This window comes from Apium graveolens, chromosome 1 (assembly GCF_009905375.1).
Source record: "Apium graveolens cultivar Ventura chromosome 1, ASM990537v1, whole genome shotgun sequence".
In the NCBI taxonomy this organism is placed as follows: Eukaryota; Viridiplantae; Streptophyta; class Magnoliopsida; order Apiales; family Apiaceae; genus Apium; species Apium graveolens.
Window position 1 is genome coordinate 196,736,257 of NC_133647.1, and position 18,528 is coordinate 196,754,784.

Here is an 18,528-nt window from a genome sequence, read left to right on the forward strand (position 1 = left end):
AGGTTTTCTAGATTCATTTTTATCATTACCGGGAATATGAAATCATTCGGACTCTTTCAAGTCGAAACTCATTCTTAGATTTAATTTCAAGAATTCAAAGTTAAGGAAATGAATCAAGGATTAACAAGATGAATTTCTAGGGGTTTTGATTCAATGATAACATGGTACTTAAGTTAAAAGAATCAGACTGTTCCAAGGATCAATAGGGTGATCAAGTAATGAGGTATCATTAAATAGGTTTTGCAAAGGGAATTATAGGGTTCAATACAATTCATGGCTTAACAAATGACTTGAACTGAAAAGGCAGGTTACCAAATGGGTTGAATCAGTAAGCTTATCAATAACAATGTATCAAGATCAAAACAGGATATCTCAAGTCATTAACAGGGGTTCATTAATTAACAATTCCATACTCTACATAGTATGAACAACAACCTCTCTATAATCATTTTCACAAGTAATGAGAGTTACTTGCCTAAATTTGCTTTCCTAAAGGTTGAACTACTGCCACCTAGTATACCCTTTCCTTTCCTAGCCTGAATGCCCTCACGCTCCGGATCTACAATAAAACCAAAATCTTAATCAGTTTCTCAACTCTCGTTCCCGTAACGATCACTCAATTACGATAGCTCGATTATACTCTTGACTCAAATATACGAGTATAGCTTATACACATAAGCACATAGCACATAACACATTCCTTTCTCGTAACCTTTATATCTTTATATACTTATCGATCAACGCGTACTTGCTTAACCTTACACCAATATAACTCTTACGAGTACATGATTTATTCACAACTAAACCTTTTGCGACCATAACTGTCACTTATAGTTCTTTAATAACAAACCATTTAATTCCCTTTTTCTTTTATTCCTTATTCGAACCAAAACAACCACAAATAAGTCATCTATCTCCTAGAATTTCACATGCAATTACTTAGCAAGGTATTGGAACCAATTCACTCACTTTTCTACTTGTATTCCATTCGGCCATACACATAAAACACAATCACATATACTCAAATTCATTTTCATATAATCAAACACAATAAACTCCTTTGGTAAACATATTACAAGCTTCATTCTTTTAGTCCAAAATTCGAATCATATTCATTTAAAAATCAACTTCGAACACAAGCATATTCCAATCAATGTCATGCAACCAAATCCTTATTAGTAATTAGCATATATTCTCACAAAAGTCCAATGAATTCCCTTTTAACCATATGACCCATTCGGGTTTTTAAATAATCATACATGCAAGGATCAATTTTTGACATGCAAAGTCTTATATTATATTTCCAACTTGTTTTAAACCTTAACTTAGTCATCCCATTCATTTTCATCAAGATTTCCGAAACACAAATCCAAGCATCACCTAGTGACTTAATCAAATCATTTAATCAACATGCATGCATTCACTTAATCATCAAATCAATCTTCTTCTAAACCCATTTTCATTCGGCTAAATCAAGATTTACACTCTCAAGGATCAAACAATGACATGCACTACTTGTTCTTCTTTAAAACTAACATGCAATCACTTTTTATGCTAAATAAGCTTGGTGTACACTAAGATCAAGCCATCAAATCCAATTCCTCTTTTTAATTAGCACAAAGCCGAATTATAAACCCAACATGCAACCTTAAATTTTGATTTCCTAAACATCAAATGACTTACACACACATCAATAATCAAAACAATCCATTTCCAATCACATACTAAATTTTCAAAGAAAATACCAAAAACTCTTTTTGATCTTTCAAGAACTAAACATGAAAGGCTTAAAAATCAAATTAACACATCATTAAAACTCCACCGGCTCTCCTTGGATCATAGCCGGTGGTGGTCGAACTTAAGAGACCCCGCAACGGGTCTCCTCTTGAGTTTTAAACCACATAATCCTCTTGAATTTACTCTTATAGTTTTGTATCAAGAAATCAATTTCCTTGAACACAACCATGGAGATCATCACCAAAACACTTACACAAATACTTACATGCAAATGGAATTTGAGAAGTATACCGAAAATAGAAACTATAGAGAGCAATATCTTTGAGTTTGAGTGAAGATTAGGTGTTGCATGTAAGAGAGAGAGAAGAGAGATGGAGGAAGCCGAGAGAGAGAGAGAGTGGCCGAGAGGGAGTAAAAAAAAGAAAGAGAGAAGGGGAGAATGGGGTGCACGGGAAAGAAAAGAAAAAGGGGGGGGAAGAGATGGGTTTATAAACTATCAAAGACAAGGGCAATTTAGTAATCTACTAAATCCCTTTTATGCTTATTTGATCCTTTCTTTTTACTCAAATGTAATAAAAATCAATTATAAAATATATCTCTCTCGGAAAGTCGAAAGTTATTACAAGTGACAATTTTAATACGTAGATCTCGAAATTAGTTTTCCAACCATTACTCATAATAAACTTTTGAGTGAACGGTTGATTTTATATGAATTACGCAAGCTTGCCTCAATAATACCATTTTTCTACATAAAAATTAATTTAAAATACAATGACCACCAAATAAATCCATTCATCATTTTTAAAAAGTCTCTAGGACTATCATGAAGATAACAAAACAAATCCCATATTTTTATCTTACTCAGATAATTTTATAAAAATGCGCGAAGGTTAAATAAACCTTTATTTAAATCAAATAATTCCTTTAAATTCATAAAAATGTCACAGAGCACATAGTCATGCACACAGACCAGTAATCACACATATACGAACACATAACAACTCAGGTCTGATCAGAGAATTTGTCCTTCTTTAATCTTTATCTTTTTCTAGGCGTACCGGGTCACGTTCAGCCTGACGGCCCGACGCTCAGCATTTTGATTACGCTTCTCATTATCATTATCGACCGACACGTCATTGAGGACGAAATACTTTATTTACACATTCATTTCATTCAATCACACATAATTCATATTTTATTTTCTTTAACTCCTTATTAGGACGGGTTCCGTTCTACCCGACGGCCCGAGAACACAGCTTAACTCCTAAGCTGACTCTTTAAATTGGAACGCTTTTATTTACGCTCATATATTCTAATATACAGAAAAGACAATTAATCAGCACTTAGTCATATAATTATAATCACATCACATAAAGCATACTTTATTGACTTAATTACGTTGCAAAATTCTCAGTCGTCACAATCTACCCTCCGTAAAAGGATTCTGTCCCCATAATCTAATCTAAGCAAATAGATGGGGATACTTTTCTTTCATTTCGCTTTCTAGTTCCCAAGTTGATTTTTCAACTAGTGGATTTCTCCACAATACTCTAACTAAAGGTACAACTTTATTCCTGAGTGTCCTCTCCTTTCGGTCCAAAACTCGTACTGGTTGTTCCACATAAGACAAATCGGGTTGGATTTCCACTGGTTCCAACTCGATCACATGGCTCGCATCAGCATTATACTTTTTCAAAAGAGATACATGAAATACATTGTGCAGATGTTGCATTTGCGGAGGTAGCGCCAACTCATATGCCACTTTCCCAACTCGTCGCAATACTTCAAATAGTCCAATATACCTAGGACTCAACTTTTCTTTCTTTCCGAATCATGTTAAACCTTTCCAAGGAGATATCTTTAAATTCGAATTGCACATCTTTTCGTTCTTGATTTGCGTACTTTGCTTGGCGATCTTGAGCTGCAAATAATCTCTTTCGAATCATTTCTACATTTTCCTTCGTTTGTTGAACTAGCTCTGGGCCAATTAATTTGCGCTCACCAACTTCATCCCAATATGTAGGGGATCTACATTTTCTTCCGTATAACGCTTCATAAGGCGGCATGCCAATACTCGCGTGATAACTGTTGTTGTAGGAAAAAACAATTAATGGCAAATGATCGTCTCAGTTTCCTTTGAAATCTATTGCGCAGGTTCGCAACATATCTTCAATTGTCTGAATTGTCCTTTCACTTTGTCCGTCTGTCTGCGGATGATATGCCGTACTCATTTTCAACTTAGTTCCCAAGTGATCATGGAATTGTCTCCAAAATCTCGAGTTGAACCTTGGAAATCTATCAGATACGATAGATACAGGAACTCCATGACGCATCACAATCTCATCCAAATATAATTTGACCAACTTTTCCAACGAAAACCTTTCATTTATCGGCAAGAAATGTGCTGACTTTGTCAACCGATCGATTACCACCCAAATCGCATCATGATTTGACTTGGTTTTAGGTAATCCTACCACGAAATCCATCGCTATATGCTCCCATTTCCATTCTGGTATATCAAGTGGCTGAAGCAATCCGCTCGGCCTTTGATGTTCCGCTTTGACTCTTTGGCACGTATAACATTTACTTATCCATTCTGCAATTTCCTTCTTCATGTTTGGCCACCAATAACTTTCTTTTAAATCCTGGTACATTTTCCTACTTCTAGGGTGAATTGAAAATCTCGAGTTATGCGCTTCTTGCAAAATTTCGTGCTTTAGTTCCACGACATTAGGTATCCAAATACGTGAGTTAGCACGGTATATTCCTTTTCCATCCTTTTGAGCTTTAATTTGTTCTCTCGTCAACTTATCCTTTTCGCGATTCATTACTTGCTCTTGACATCATCGAATCTTTTCAAAATTTCGAGTTGAAATGACATCGCATATATAGCTTAATCTCCAAATTATGGAGTCTGCACCTCTATTTCCATCTTTTCAAAATATCTGATCAATTCTTCCGATGATGTTAACATATACAACCTTTGCTTGCGACTTAGAGCATCTGCTACCACATTTGCCTTTCCAGGATGATAGTTTATCGCACAGTCATAATCTGTGATCAATTCCAACCACCTTCTTTGTCTCATAATCAATTCCTTTTGAGTGAAGATATACTTTAAACTCTTATGATCTGTGTAAATCTCGCACTTTTCCCCGTACAAATAATGCCTCCAAATCTTAAGGGCAAACACAATTGCTTCCAATTCCAAATCATGCATTGGATACTTTTGCTCGTGCGGCTTGAGTTGCCTTGACGCATATGATATTACCTTTCCGTGTTGCATTAACACACATCCAAGTCCTTTATATGAAGCATCACTGAATATCACAAATTCCCCTTTTTCATCTGGTAATACCAACACCGGGGCGCAGTGGCGGACGCAGGAATTATTTTCAGGGGGGTCCAATTTTTTTTACTAATATAAACATCTTTCCCGAGAATAAAATCCACTAATTTTAACCGAAATTTATAATAAAATCTAGATAATTTTGATCATATTCGACCTCTCGCAAGAAACATTCAAACACCAAACTCTATACTAGTACACAAACACCTAACTCTATATTAGTACACAAATGAAATGCATACATGTCCACTTTGACTAGAATTGAAGTGGGATACATTTGCAAAGGGGGAGTAACTAAAATAATGGAGTCACTAAAAAGTAAGAAAAAATGCAGTACAGGGGACTCGAACTCTGCTCTTGGTCATAAAATGTAACAGCACAAACCACGTAAACTGCAGCATCAATATGTAAGGATCATATCCTAGTTATTATATCTTCAAATTTCAGGGGGGGCCAAGGACCCCTCTGGACTCCCCTGGATCCGCCTCTGTCGGGGCGGTTACCAACCTTTTCTTTAACTCTTGAAAACTTTTCTCGCACTTTTCTGTCCATACAAATTTCTCATTCTTTCTTGTCAACTTCGTTAACGAAACGACAATCTTAGAGAAATCTTGCGCAAATCTCCTGTAATATCCGGCTAATCCCAGAAAACTTCTGACTTCCGTAGGAGTCTTGGGTCTTTCCCAATTCATTACAGCTTCTATCTTGGCTGGGTCCACTTTGATTCCTTCTTTATTAACTACATGACCAAGAAATTGCACTTCCTTTAGCCAAAATTCACACTTTGAAAACTTAGCGTACAGCTTCTCTTTCCTCAGAATTTCCAAGGAAATCCTCAAATGCTCCTTATGATCTTCTTCCGTCTTGGAGTAAATCAGTATATCATCAATAAACACAATAACGAACTTATCCAAATATTGCTTGAACACTCTGTTCATAAGATCCATAAATACGGCCGGCGCATTCATCAAGCCAAATGCCATTACCAAAAACTCGTAGTGTCCATATCTCGTTCGAAATGTTGTCTTGGGTATATCTTCCGCTTTAATCTTTAATTGATGATACCCAGATCTTAAATCAATCTTGGAGAAACACAAAGCTCCTTTTAACTGGTCAAACAAGTCATCGATCCGCGGTAGAGGGTACTTATTCTTAATCGTCAATTTATTCAGTTCGCGATAATCAATGCACAACCTCATACTTCCATCCTTTTTTTTACAAACAACATCGGTGCGCCCCACGGGGATACACTCGGTCGAATTACTCCCTTATCCAACAATTCTTGCAACTGAGCTGCCAATTCCTTCATTTCAACTGGCGCCATGCGATAGGGAGCTTTCGACACTGGTTCCATTCCAGGAGCCAAATCAATCGTAAATTCGATCTCTCTGTCTGGAGGTAGTCCAGGAAATACATCCGGAAAATCCCTTACTACTGGAATATCCTCGATCCTTACAGATTCTTTCTCCACATCCATGACATGAGCCAAATAAACTTCGTATCCTTGACGTATTAATCTTCTTGCCTCAATAGCCGTTAGGAATTTCTTCTCTTGCCTCTTTCCTTTGAATATCACCTCTTCACCATCCTTGGTTCTTAACTTCACCTTCTTACTTTTACATTCTATTTGCGCTTCATGGTTTGACAACCAATCCATTCCTAGTATAACCTCAAATTCTCCTAATTTAAAGGGAATTAAGTCAGCAGAAAAGTGCCGACCTTCTATAGCCACATCACAACTGGGACAAACTTTGCTAGCAATAACTTTCTCTTGATTTGCTACCTCTATAATCAAACTGGGTTCTAGAGGGTACGCAACACAATTTAACTTATCAAGAATACTTTCAGAAATAAAAGATCTAGTTGCTCCAGAATCCATCAATACTTTTACTTCTACTGAGTTTATAACAAGCATACCTGCTACCATGTCCATATCTTGCACCACATCTTTCATTGTCATGTTAAAGGTTCTAGCTCTGGGTTGAGCTGATGGTGCTGGGAGAGACAGCGGTCCAGCAATCCTGAGAACATTAGACTTCTGAACAAGCTCTTTACAATTCATGGCCATATGGCCCACTTTACCACACTTGAAACAAGTCAAATCAGGCTTCCTCGCTCCACTTGGGCATTCTGAAGAGTAATGCCCCTTCTGGTTGCACTTAAAACACGTCACATCCAACTTATTACACCTTACCGGGTGTCTCTTTCCACAATTCTTGCATTCCTGAATCTGAGGTCTATTATCCTTCCCCGGTTGTCCAGTATTTTGGAAACGATTCTTCTGAGCTCCATTACCGGGTTTAAACTTCTGAAACTTTTGGTTCTGATCTCCACCATTTTTGCCAAACTTTCCTCTAAACTTTGAACTCCATTGCTCCTGCTCCGAGCTTTCGAATTTCCTTTTTCTTCCTTCCTTTTCTCTCCTCGCAGCTTCACGCTCACCTTCCACTATCACTGCCTTTTGAACTAAGGCAGCATAATTCTTGATCTCCAACAATGCTACTTGACTCCTAATCCACGACTTAAGTCCCTGTTGGAACATCTTAGCCTTCTTTGCCTCTGGATTTACATATTCAGGTACAAATCTAGACAATTCCGAGAACTTCACTTCATACTCCGATACTGACATATCCTCTTGTCTAAGGTCCAAAAATTTCATTTCTAATTGATCTTGCATATAGCTCGGCAAATACTTCTTCAGAAACATCTCAGTGAACTTCTCCCATGTTAAGTCATTACCTTCCAACAACGCCTTCGAAGACTCCCACCAGAAACTTGCTTCGTCTTTAAGGTAATAACTCGCATACTGAGCTTTCTTGTCATCTTTAACCTCTGCTAACTCAAAAGCTTTTTCCATTTCTCTCAACCACGACTGTGCTTTAATCGGGTCGGGCAAATCTAAGAACTCTGGGGGATGAACAAATTGAAAATGTTTGCAATTTCCAACTTTAGGGGCCACAGGTTGTTGCAAAAGCTGAGCAAGTCTACTCATCATGGTGGTTTCTGGGTTTATTTCTGAATCTTGAGTTGGAATTTCTTCTTCTTGGTGATCTGGTGAGTTGGCCATTTCTTACAAACCTGATTGAGCAATTATTTAGCAATATGATAGCATGACATAGATATAACAACATTTTCTATAAAATCTCTTTTGCGGGTTTTAAGCTTTACCCAATTTGTACATGCAATCCTGTTACTTCATAATTCTCATATCAGTGTTGTTTTATCATGGCAAAAAAATAGAGTTTTACGATCTTTAAACACAGTTATACGAAAATATGGTTGTATGGAAACATGATATTTAGAACAGTTATGAGATATTTAGGGTGCACAATGGAAAACAAGACAATAGATTTATTTTAAACAAAGGGTAAAGAAAAGTCTGGCTATCACCAATTCTGAAATAAGGTACAATATTATAGCAGGGTTAATCAGAGGAAAAACTGGAAAATATCCCCCTATCTACCCCTAACTTCCAACAGCTACTGCTACAACATAGTTCGGGAATACCACAAGATAAATGAAAAAGGGATCCCGACATCTAACCAAGTATCCCAAAGCCTACTGGCGCTGAAAAACAACCATCTACGGGCTCAACCAACAGTCCCGTCTAATCATCCAGAATCTCTCTCAACACAACCAACATCCGGCGAATGATCTTATGCAACCTCCGGGCCTCAGCATCAGCATCACTAGTGGATGGTCCCTCTGTTAGTGTAGGTGCCCTAGAGGCAATACATTATTCTTTTATCTTTATGTCAGTTGATCATTCAATAAATGTATTTATTATGACCTTAATTACTGCGATATTTTGTTAGCATAATAAATGTCCTTAGAATCATGATACAAATTGTATAGTTTAAGTACATGACTTGAACTTGAGATTATATAATATATCATATTCTTAAAGGTCCCTAGTCGAGTATTATTATATAGGACAATAATAATACATAGATAGACTAGTATGTTGTTTGACAAGATAACCACATCTCATTGGTTATAAGTATGGGGATACTGAAGTCAATACATAGGTACATGTGAGAGTACATGGTACTGGACAGACCCACAGTGAGATTCTTCATGTTTAATAAAGTCATAAGAAAGACTCACAGTGATAATGGTGTAATGATCCTTTGACTTGAAATCATTATATTTCTATACGAGGATTAATATACTTTGACTACATTAAAAGTTACTTTTGATCGGGTGATGATAAAAGTGGACATCGGGTATATCATGAGTCGTATGAGAAATATGAATGATAGATAAAGGATTTAACCCTCCTATAATTAGGAGAGATATTATTGGCCTCTTGATTGAGTGAGATTATAAAAGCATGGCCATGCTCAAATAATGATTTGTTTCAATAATCTACTCATGCATCAAGTAAACCCAGATTAAATGTTGAAGAGGATGACTAAATACATGCCTCGAGTTTAATCTATAATATGTATGGTTAAAGGGATTATATTACACGGAAAAACATTAATCACGAAAGGTTTTATCTAATCACGATTTAATTATTGTTTAATTGGGTAACAATGATGTATTACTAGATACCGCTCATTGTTTATAATTTTATTAGAGAATAAAATTATTGCCAATTAAATAATAGCCTATAGGGTCGCACAAATAGAGCACTTAATGGAATAGTTAATTTAAATTATGGATTTAAATTAATTGATGATTATTTGAATTTTATTATAATTAAGTAAGACTTAATTGAGATAATATAAATTCGAATTAAAAGGAATGTTTTTGCCCATAATAATTAAGTATGACTTAGTTATTAATTAAATAATAGAAATTCGTTTTTATTATTTAATCCAATACCTACTAGGGTTGGGCTTTGCTATTATGGGCCTTTTTAATCAGTCATTATAAATAGATAATGAGAGGTTAAAGAGGCTTGAACGTTTTTTAAGAAAACCCTAGCAGCAAAGAGAGGCAGAGGCAATTCAGATCGTCAAGAAGGAGGCTAGTACATCCATTCCGTAGTCAAGTTCGTGAGACGTTCTTGAAGGTGCTCGTGTGGATACCATAGAGGTGTTTCTCCGAGAGGTAGACACAAAGCGTGATAGCTAGGATCTCCGTTGAGTTCGTAAAAGTTAATCTCTTGAAAGGTATGATTCGTTATCTCCATAATCTGCCCATAATTATACATGGATCCTGTTTTTGGGTTTCGAATTTTTGTTTTATTTACGTTTATCCGCTGCGTTTTATGCCTTCGGAACCCAACAATGGCATCAGAGCTACGTGTATAAGGGGCTGATTTGGTTACGTGTTTACTGTATTTTTACAAGTATGCATGTGTGATGAGTCTGCCATGATAACAGTTATGTTATATGAGTCTGCCATGATAACAGTTATGTTATATGAATGATATGATGAATCTGTTAATGATCTATATGATGATACTAGTATGTTTAAGATCTGCCATAACTCATATGTATGCGATCTCTTAAAATATGTATACTGATACACGTTTTTGGTAACTGGGATATGGATCGTGTGTATACTGATACATGCTTCTGGAATAGTATTCTGATACATGTTTTTCTAGTATTCTGATACTTGATTTTGCAAAAATTTCCGCCATCGGGGTTAGGGTTTCGTTTTTAATTTGTGCTTATGACATATGCTTTACTTATTTATTATTCTTGATTGGATCATGATAAGTGATAAATAGTATGTCATCTTTATATGATCTATCATGTTCTTTAATGGTTACTGAGCATGGTGCATAGTTATGGCCTTAAGACCTTAGTTGTAATGGTTTATTCTTTTGGTTTGTAATAAATACGACTTGCATGTCGTTTTCTATTTGTAGTTGTTTTATCTCGAATGTAACTCGAGTTCTTTTGTAAGTTCATTAGTATAATTCTTAATGTAACATCCTAGAAGGACAAGGGAAAGAGGAGGCATCCTATGGAGGCCAAGGAGACAATGGAAGCAATAGAGAAGACATATGTAATAGTTATTTTTACACCATAGATTGACCTTGATCTTTTCATTAGCCTGAAAAGATCACATAGGATTGGGCCATAACTATTGCACGTTTACTTTACGTACTTTTCATATGATGTATAAATAGTATGTGTAGAGTAGAAAAATGCATGTTTTAATTAGATTAATGATGTATGTATGTATTAGATACATCACCCATGCCATGCCCTTAAACAAGATAAAATCTGTAACGACTCAAGATTTAAAATTAACAAACGATCATGAGATTCTCGTGTTTATGAAACACGGAATAAAATACGAATTTTCTTTATTTCTGACATGGGGCGATTTTGTCAACAACGGGTTCATAGAACTTGTAAGGCTGTGGGTTTTAAGCGAGACCGATGTGACTCCTCCACTACCTGGAAATCAAACCATTGACGAGTATTGATTTGAAGTATTTTATTCAAGGAAAAATTGGGAATCTCTTTATGATGGGATCATGATCGTTCTAAATTAAAATCCCTAAGTAAAAATATTAAGTTTTAATCAGATGCTTTCCAATGAATGAACACTCATTAAATCCTAGATCGATAAGGGGAAGGGCTGTCAGTGGCAGGGGACTCCTATCTATCATGGTGAAATGCGACGAATATAAACGGTTATATTCGGACGTTGTATCATTGGGTCTAACTTAACTGAGTCATCATAATAAGGTGAATATAAACGGTTATATTCAACTATTATGAACTTAGAAGCATAGAGTTTGGTTAAAAATCTATTAGATAGATAAGATCAATTGTTGTTCACCAAATTATCCAAGAATTATATATGATATAATTGACAACTGTTGTCTACCTAAATAATCATGTTTTAAGGATACCAGTGGTTGACTTAGAACATGACGAAATATGGATCTTGGCTCACTAGAAAGATTTATGGGATATACTTTCCGAATTAATAGTTAGGGCTATTAATTTGATAAAAAAATAGTGGGAGATATATTACGAATATATATCATAATCATATGAACATAAAATTTTAACTCAGACAATCTAATGTTTATTTTGCGCTTTTATTATTGTAGATACTGAGTAATGGCAAACAACACAAACACACTATCCGTACGTTCAGTCCTTGAGAAGGACAAGCTGACAGGAGGAAACAACTTCCTAGACTGGCAGAGGAATTTGAGGATTGTCCTCAGGCAGGAGCGCAAGCTTCATGTCATTGATATTCCTCCTCCAGGCCCCCTTCCTGAGGGTGCTACTGCTGATGAACGAGCAGCACGCACAAAGGATGAGAATGATGCAAATGATGTTGCATGTCTTATGTTGGCAACTATGAGTGCTGAGCTTCAAAGACAACATGTGCATATGGATGCATATACTATCAATGAGCACTTGCAAAGCATGTTTGCAAGCCAAACTCGTCAAGAAAGGTTCAACACGAGTAAGTCACTTTTTAATTGCAAACAAGGGGCGAGTGAACCAGTTGGCCCACATGTTCTGAAGATGATTGGTTACATTGAGTACCTTGAAACTTTGGGTTTCCCGATTGGTCCGGAAACTGGTATTGACCTAATCATGAATTCTTTGAACAACAAATTCACTCAGTTTGTTGTGAACTACAATATGAATGAATTTGACAAAACACCTACTGAATTGTTGCATATGTTGAGAACATATGAGACCAACATGAAGACAGCTGAACCTGCTCCCATACTGATGGTGGGAAATAAAGGTAAGGCCAAAGGGAAGGGAAAATGGAAGGGTAAGAAGAAGATTGGATCTGATTCTACAACCAAGCCAAAGTCAGGTCCCAAACAGGCTTTAAAGCCTAAAGGTGGTGTGGCCAAGGGTGAATGTCACTATTGTAAGAAAGATGGTCACTGGAAGAGAAACTGTCCAATTTACTTGGAGGATCTGAAGAAAAAGAAAGCAGTTCAGATTTCTGGATCAGGTATTTATGTTATAGAAGTCAATTTGTCTATTTCTACATCCTGGGTATTTGATACTGGATGTGCTTCTCACATTTGTATAAATGTGCAGGGCCTGCAGAGAAGTAGAACTCTGGCTAAGGGAGAAGTGGACCTAAGAGTAGGCAATGGAGCAAAAGTTGCTGCTTTAGCTGTAGGGACTTATTATTTATCTATGCCCTCTGGGCTTGTTTTAGAACTAGAAGACTGTTTTTACGTGCCTGCGATTCGCAGAAACATTATTTCTGTTTCTTGTTTGGACAAGAAAGGTTTTTCGTTTACAATAAAGAACAACAGTTGCTCTTTTGCTTTGAATGATTTAACCTATGGTGTTGCGCGTTTATTTAATGGTTTATATGTTCTTGATTTAGATAACCCTGTCTGTAATATAGAAAACAAACGACTTAAAATAAATGACTCAAATCAAACATACCTCTGGCATTGTCGTCTAGGCCACATAAATGAGAAACGCATATCCAAATTACATAAGGATGGATACTTGGATAAGTTTGATTTTGAATCATACCAAGAATGCGAATCTTGTTTGCTTGGTAAGATGACTAAAGCCCCTTTCACTGGTAAGGGTCAAAGGGCCACTAAACGTCTGGAGCTAATACATAGTGATGTATGTGGCCCAATGCGTGTAATGGCTAGAGGAGGCTACTACTACTTCATAACATTTACTGATGATTTCAGTAGATATGGATATGTATATCTTATGAAGAACAAATCCGATTCTTTTGAAAAATTTAAAGAATACAAGGTTGAAGTAGAGAAGCAAATTGGCGGAGATGCAAGTATTAAGATCTTACGATCCGATCGTGGGGGTGAATACTTAAGCACCGAATTTAGAAAGTATTTGAAAGAGTGTGGTATTGTATCGCAACTCACTCCGCCAGGAACACCTCAATGGAATGGAGTTTCAGAGAGGAGAAATCGCACCTTGTTGGACATGGTGCGATCGATGATGAGTCATGCAGATCTTCCAATTAGTTTCTGGGGTTACGCTCTAGAAACAGCGGCTTTCACACTTAACCGTGTTCCTACTAAGAAGGTTCAAAAGACTCCATATGAGATATGGAAAGAGAAACGGTCAGGCATGAACTTTATGAAAGTTTGGGGATGTAAGGCATTTGTGAAACGTCAAGAATCTGACAAGCTTGGACCTAAATCCGAAGAGTGCATTTTTGTAGGATACCCTAATGAAACAAAGGCGTATTATTTTTATAGTCCTTCTGAGCAGAAAGTGTTTATTGCTCGAGATGCTGTCTTCATGGAAAGAGATTTTGTTTCCAAAAGAAACAGTGGGAGAACTATAGATCTCGATGAAGATCGAGAACCGCAAAATAGCATTGAACCTGAAGTGGAACAAGAGCAGAATAATGATAATGCTCAACAAACACAGGTTGTTCGTAGATCTGGTAGATTTCGCCATGAGCCAGAGAGATATGGATTTCTCATGACTCAGTGTGGTGATTTGATGCTCATAGATGAAGATGAGCCTCTCACATACCAAGATGCTATGAACAGTCCAGACTCTAAGAGATGGCTTGAAGCCATGAAATCCGAGATAGATTCCATGTACGAAAACCAAGTATGGACTTTGGTTGATCCACCTGAAGGGGTAAAACCCATAGGGTGCAAATGGGTTTTTAAGAAGAAAAAGGGCATGGATGGAAATGTTCAGACCTATAAAGCTAGGCTGGTTGCAAAAGGTTTCAAACAAATTCATGGTATTGACTATGATGAAACTTTCTCACCAGTGGCTATGGTCAAGTCTATAAGGATTTTACTTGCCATTGCAACATTCCATGATTATGAAATCTGGCAAATGGATGTCAAAACAGCCTTCCTTAATGGAAGCCTTGAAGAGGATGTGTACATGACACAACCTGAGGGTTTTGTCGATCCAAGGAATGCTGGCAAGGTATGTAAATTGCGTCGATCCATTTATGGATTGAAGCAATCCTCTAGGAGATGGAATATCCGTTTTGATGAAATAGTCATAGAGTATGGCTTTGTTCAAAACGAAGATGAACCGTGTGTTTACAAGAAGGTTAATGGGAGCTATGTGGCATTCATAGTACTATATGTTGATGATATACTACTAATGGGGAATGACATACCTTCTCTAAAGGCTGTTAAGACGTGGTTAGGGAGCAATTTCTCCATTAAAGACTTAGGAGAGGCATCCTACATTCTAGGAATGAGGATCTATAGAGAAAGATCTAGAAGGATGATCGGTCTAAGTCAGAGCACATACATTGATAAGGTTTTGCATCGTTTTGGAATGCAAAATGCAAAAAGGGGATATGTCCCTGTGTCTCAAGGGATAACGATCTCTAAGGACCAATGTCCGAAATCATTGGATGAGAAGGACCACATGAATAAAGTTCCATATGCTTCAGCAATTGGATCTATCATGTATGCAATGGTATGTACTCGCCCAGATGTCTCGTATGCTTTGAGCATGACGAGCAGATACCAGTCTAATCCGGGTGAAGGTCACTGGACGGCAGTTAAGAATATTCTTAAGTACCTGAAAAGAACTAAAGATTCATTCTTGGTGTATGGAGGAGAAGAGAAACTCGTTGTAAAAGGTTACACCGATGCAAGTTTCCAAACAGACAGAGATGATACTGTATCACAGTCTGGTTTTGTGTTTTGTCTAAACGGAGGTGCTGTAAGCTGGAAGAGTTCAAAGCAAGAAACAGTAGCTGATTCTACAATGGAGGCTGAGTACATTGCAGCTTGTGAAGCAGCTAAGGAGGCCGTTTGGATTCGAAAGTTCATTTCTGTTTTGGGAGTGGTTCCATCGATCGCAGATCCCATTGATCTATACTGCGATAATAATGGAGCCATTGCACAGGCTAAAGAACCTAGATCACACTCCCGGGCTAAACATATACTCAGGAGATTTCACCTTATTCGAGAGATTAATGAAAGGGGTGATATACACATATGTAAAGTGCACACAAATGATAACATTGCAGACCCACTGACCAAAGGCTTGTCGCAGCAGAAGCACGATGGTCACACTAGTTCCATGGGTATTAGATATATGGGTGATTGGCTCTAGTGCAAGTGGGAGATTGTTAGTGTAGGTGCCCTAGAGGCAATACATTATTTTTTTATCTTTATGTCAGTTGATCATTCAATAAATGTATTTATTATGACCTTAATTACTGCGATATTTTGTTAGCATAATAAATGTCCTTAGAATCATGATACAAATTGTATAGTTTAAGTACATGACTTGAACTTGAGATTATATAATATATCATATTCTTAAAGGTCCCTAGTCGAGTATTATTATATAGGACAATAATAATACATAGATAGACTAGTATGTTGTTTGACAAGATAACCACATCTCATTGGTTATAAGTATGGGGATACTGAAGTCAATACATAGGTACATGTGAGAGTACATGGTACTGGACAGACCCACAGTGAGATTCTTCATGTTTAATAAAGTCATAAGAAAGACTCACAGTGATAATGGTGTAATGATCCTTTGACTTGAAATCATTATATTTCTATACGAGGATTAATATACTTTGACTACATTAAAAGTTACTTTTGATCGGGTGATGATAAAAGTGGACATCGGGTATATCATGAGTCGTATGAGAAATATGAATGATAGATAAAGGATTTAACCCTCCTATAATTAGGAGAGATATTATTGGCCTCTTGATTGAGTGAGATTATAAAAGCATGGCCATGCTCAAATAATGATTTGTTTCAATAATCTACTCATGCATCAAGTAAACCCAGATTAAATGTTGAAGAGGATGACTAAATACATGCCTCGAGTTTAATCTATAATATGTATGGTTAAAGGGATTATATTACACGGAAAAAACATTAATCACGAAAGGTTTTATCTAATCACGATTTAATTATTGTTTAATTGGGTAACAATGATGTATTACTAGATACCGCTCATTGTTTATAATTTTATTAGAGAATAAAATTATTGCCAATTAAATAATAGCCTATAGGGTCGCACAAATAGAGCACTTAATGGAATAGTTAATTTAAATTATGGATTTAAATTAATTGATGATTATTTGAATTTTATTATAATTAAGTAAGACTTAATTGAGATAATATAAATTCGAATTAAAAGGAATGTTTTTGCCCATAATAATTAAGTATGACTTAGTTATTAATTAAATAATAGAAATTCGTTTTTATTATTTAATCCAATACCTACTAGGGTTGGGCTTTGCTATTATGGGCCTTTTTAATCAGTCATTATAAATAGATAATGAGAGGTTAAAGAGGCTTGAACGTTTTTTAAGAAAACCCTAGCAGCAAAGAGAGGCAGAGGCAATTCAGATCGTCAAGAAGGAGGCTAGTACATCCATTCCGTAGTCAAGTTCGTGAGACGTTCTTGAAGGTGCTCGTGTGGATACCATAGAGGTGTTTCTCCGAGAGGTAGACACAAAGCGTGATAGCTAGGATCTCCGTTGAGTTCGTAAAAGTTAATCTCTTGAAAGGTATGATTCGTTATCTCCATAATCTGCCCATAATTATACATGGATCCTGTTTTTGGGTTTCGAATTTTTGTTTTATTTACGTTTATCCGCTGCGTTTTATGCCTTCGGAACCCAACACCCTCATCCAATCTCCTCATGGCAACCTGCTCCACCATCTTCACCCGAACTCGCCACCCATCATCCATAACCGAAGCACTCTGCCTAGACTCTCGGGCTAGCCTATCCACCAAAGCTCCTAACTCAGGAATGCGGGAGTAAACAAAGTCTCGATCCTGGGCTAACTTGCCACCAACACTGACAGGTACAGTCTTAGGCATCTCAGACTCTGGCTCAGGGGGATGGGTCTCTGAATCTGGCCTCAAGGGTGAAATCTGCATAGGGATCTCACTACTCTCAGAAGGGTCCTCCTCTAGGTCTGAACTAACATACACAGGCTCCTCTGGAGAGGGTGAAATGGGGTCCACTGGGGTACCAGTCAAACTAATCTCTGAATCTGAGTCACTACCACTATGGGATCCTGAGAGAAAACACAAAACAACAACCAAGAAACAATGTTAGGGTTAAATAAAGCTTCCAGCTAACTCACACCCTAACTCTAGTTTCCACTCTAACTGATACACACTTTCCTTGGACTATACCAAATAGTCTAACTCAACTCTATATGATTCGAACTCTCTCGCGATATAGATATATACCCAAAATACCCCTTTTTATTCCTAACTTGTCTCAGGGACTAGATCATGTAGCTCTGATACCAACTTGTGACGCCCTCAATCTCGGGGTTAGGAAATGAGGACCCACACTCCTCTAATCTAATAATTAAATAAGCATAAACTCCGATTAACTACTAACAGGATCAACAGGATAAAGTATGAGACAAGATTACAACTATCAATCATAAAATATAACTTACAACCCCAAAATATTATTAAATAAACAATATCGATTCCGGCTGGGAACCGACAGATAACCCATTGCATCTTTACAGATTTCCTTCTAAGCGATTTACTATA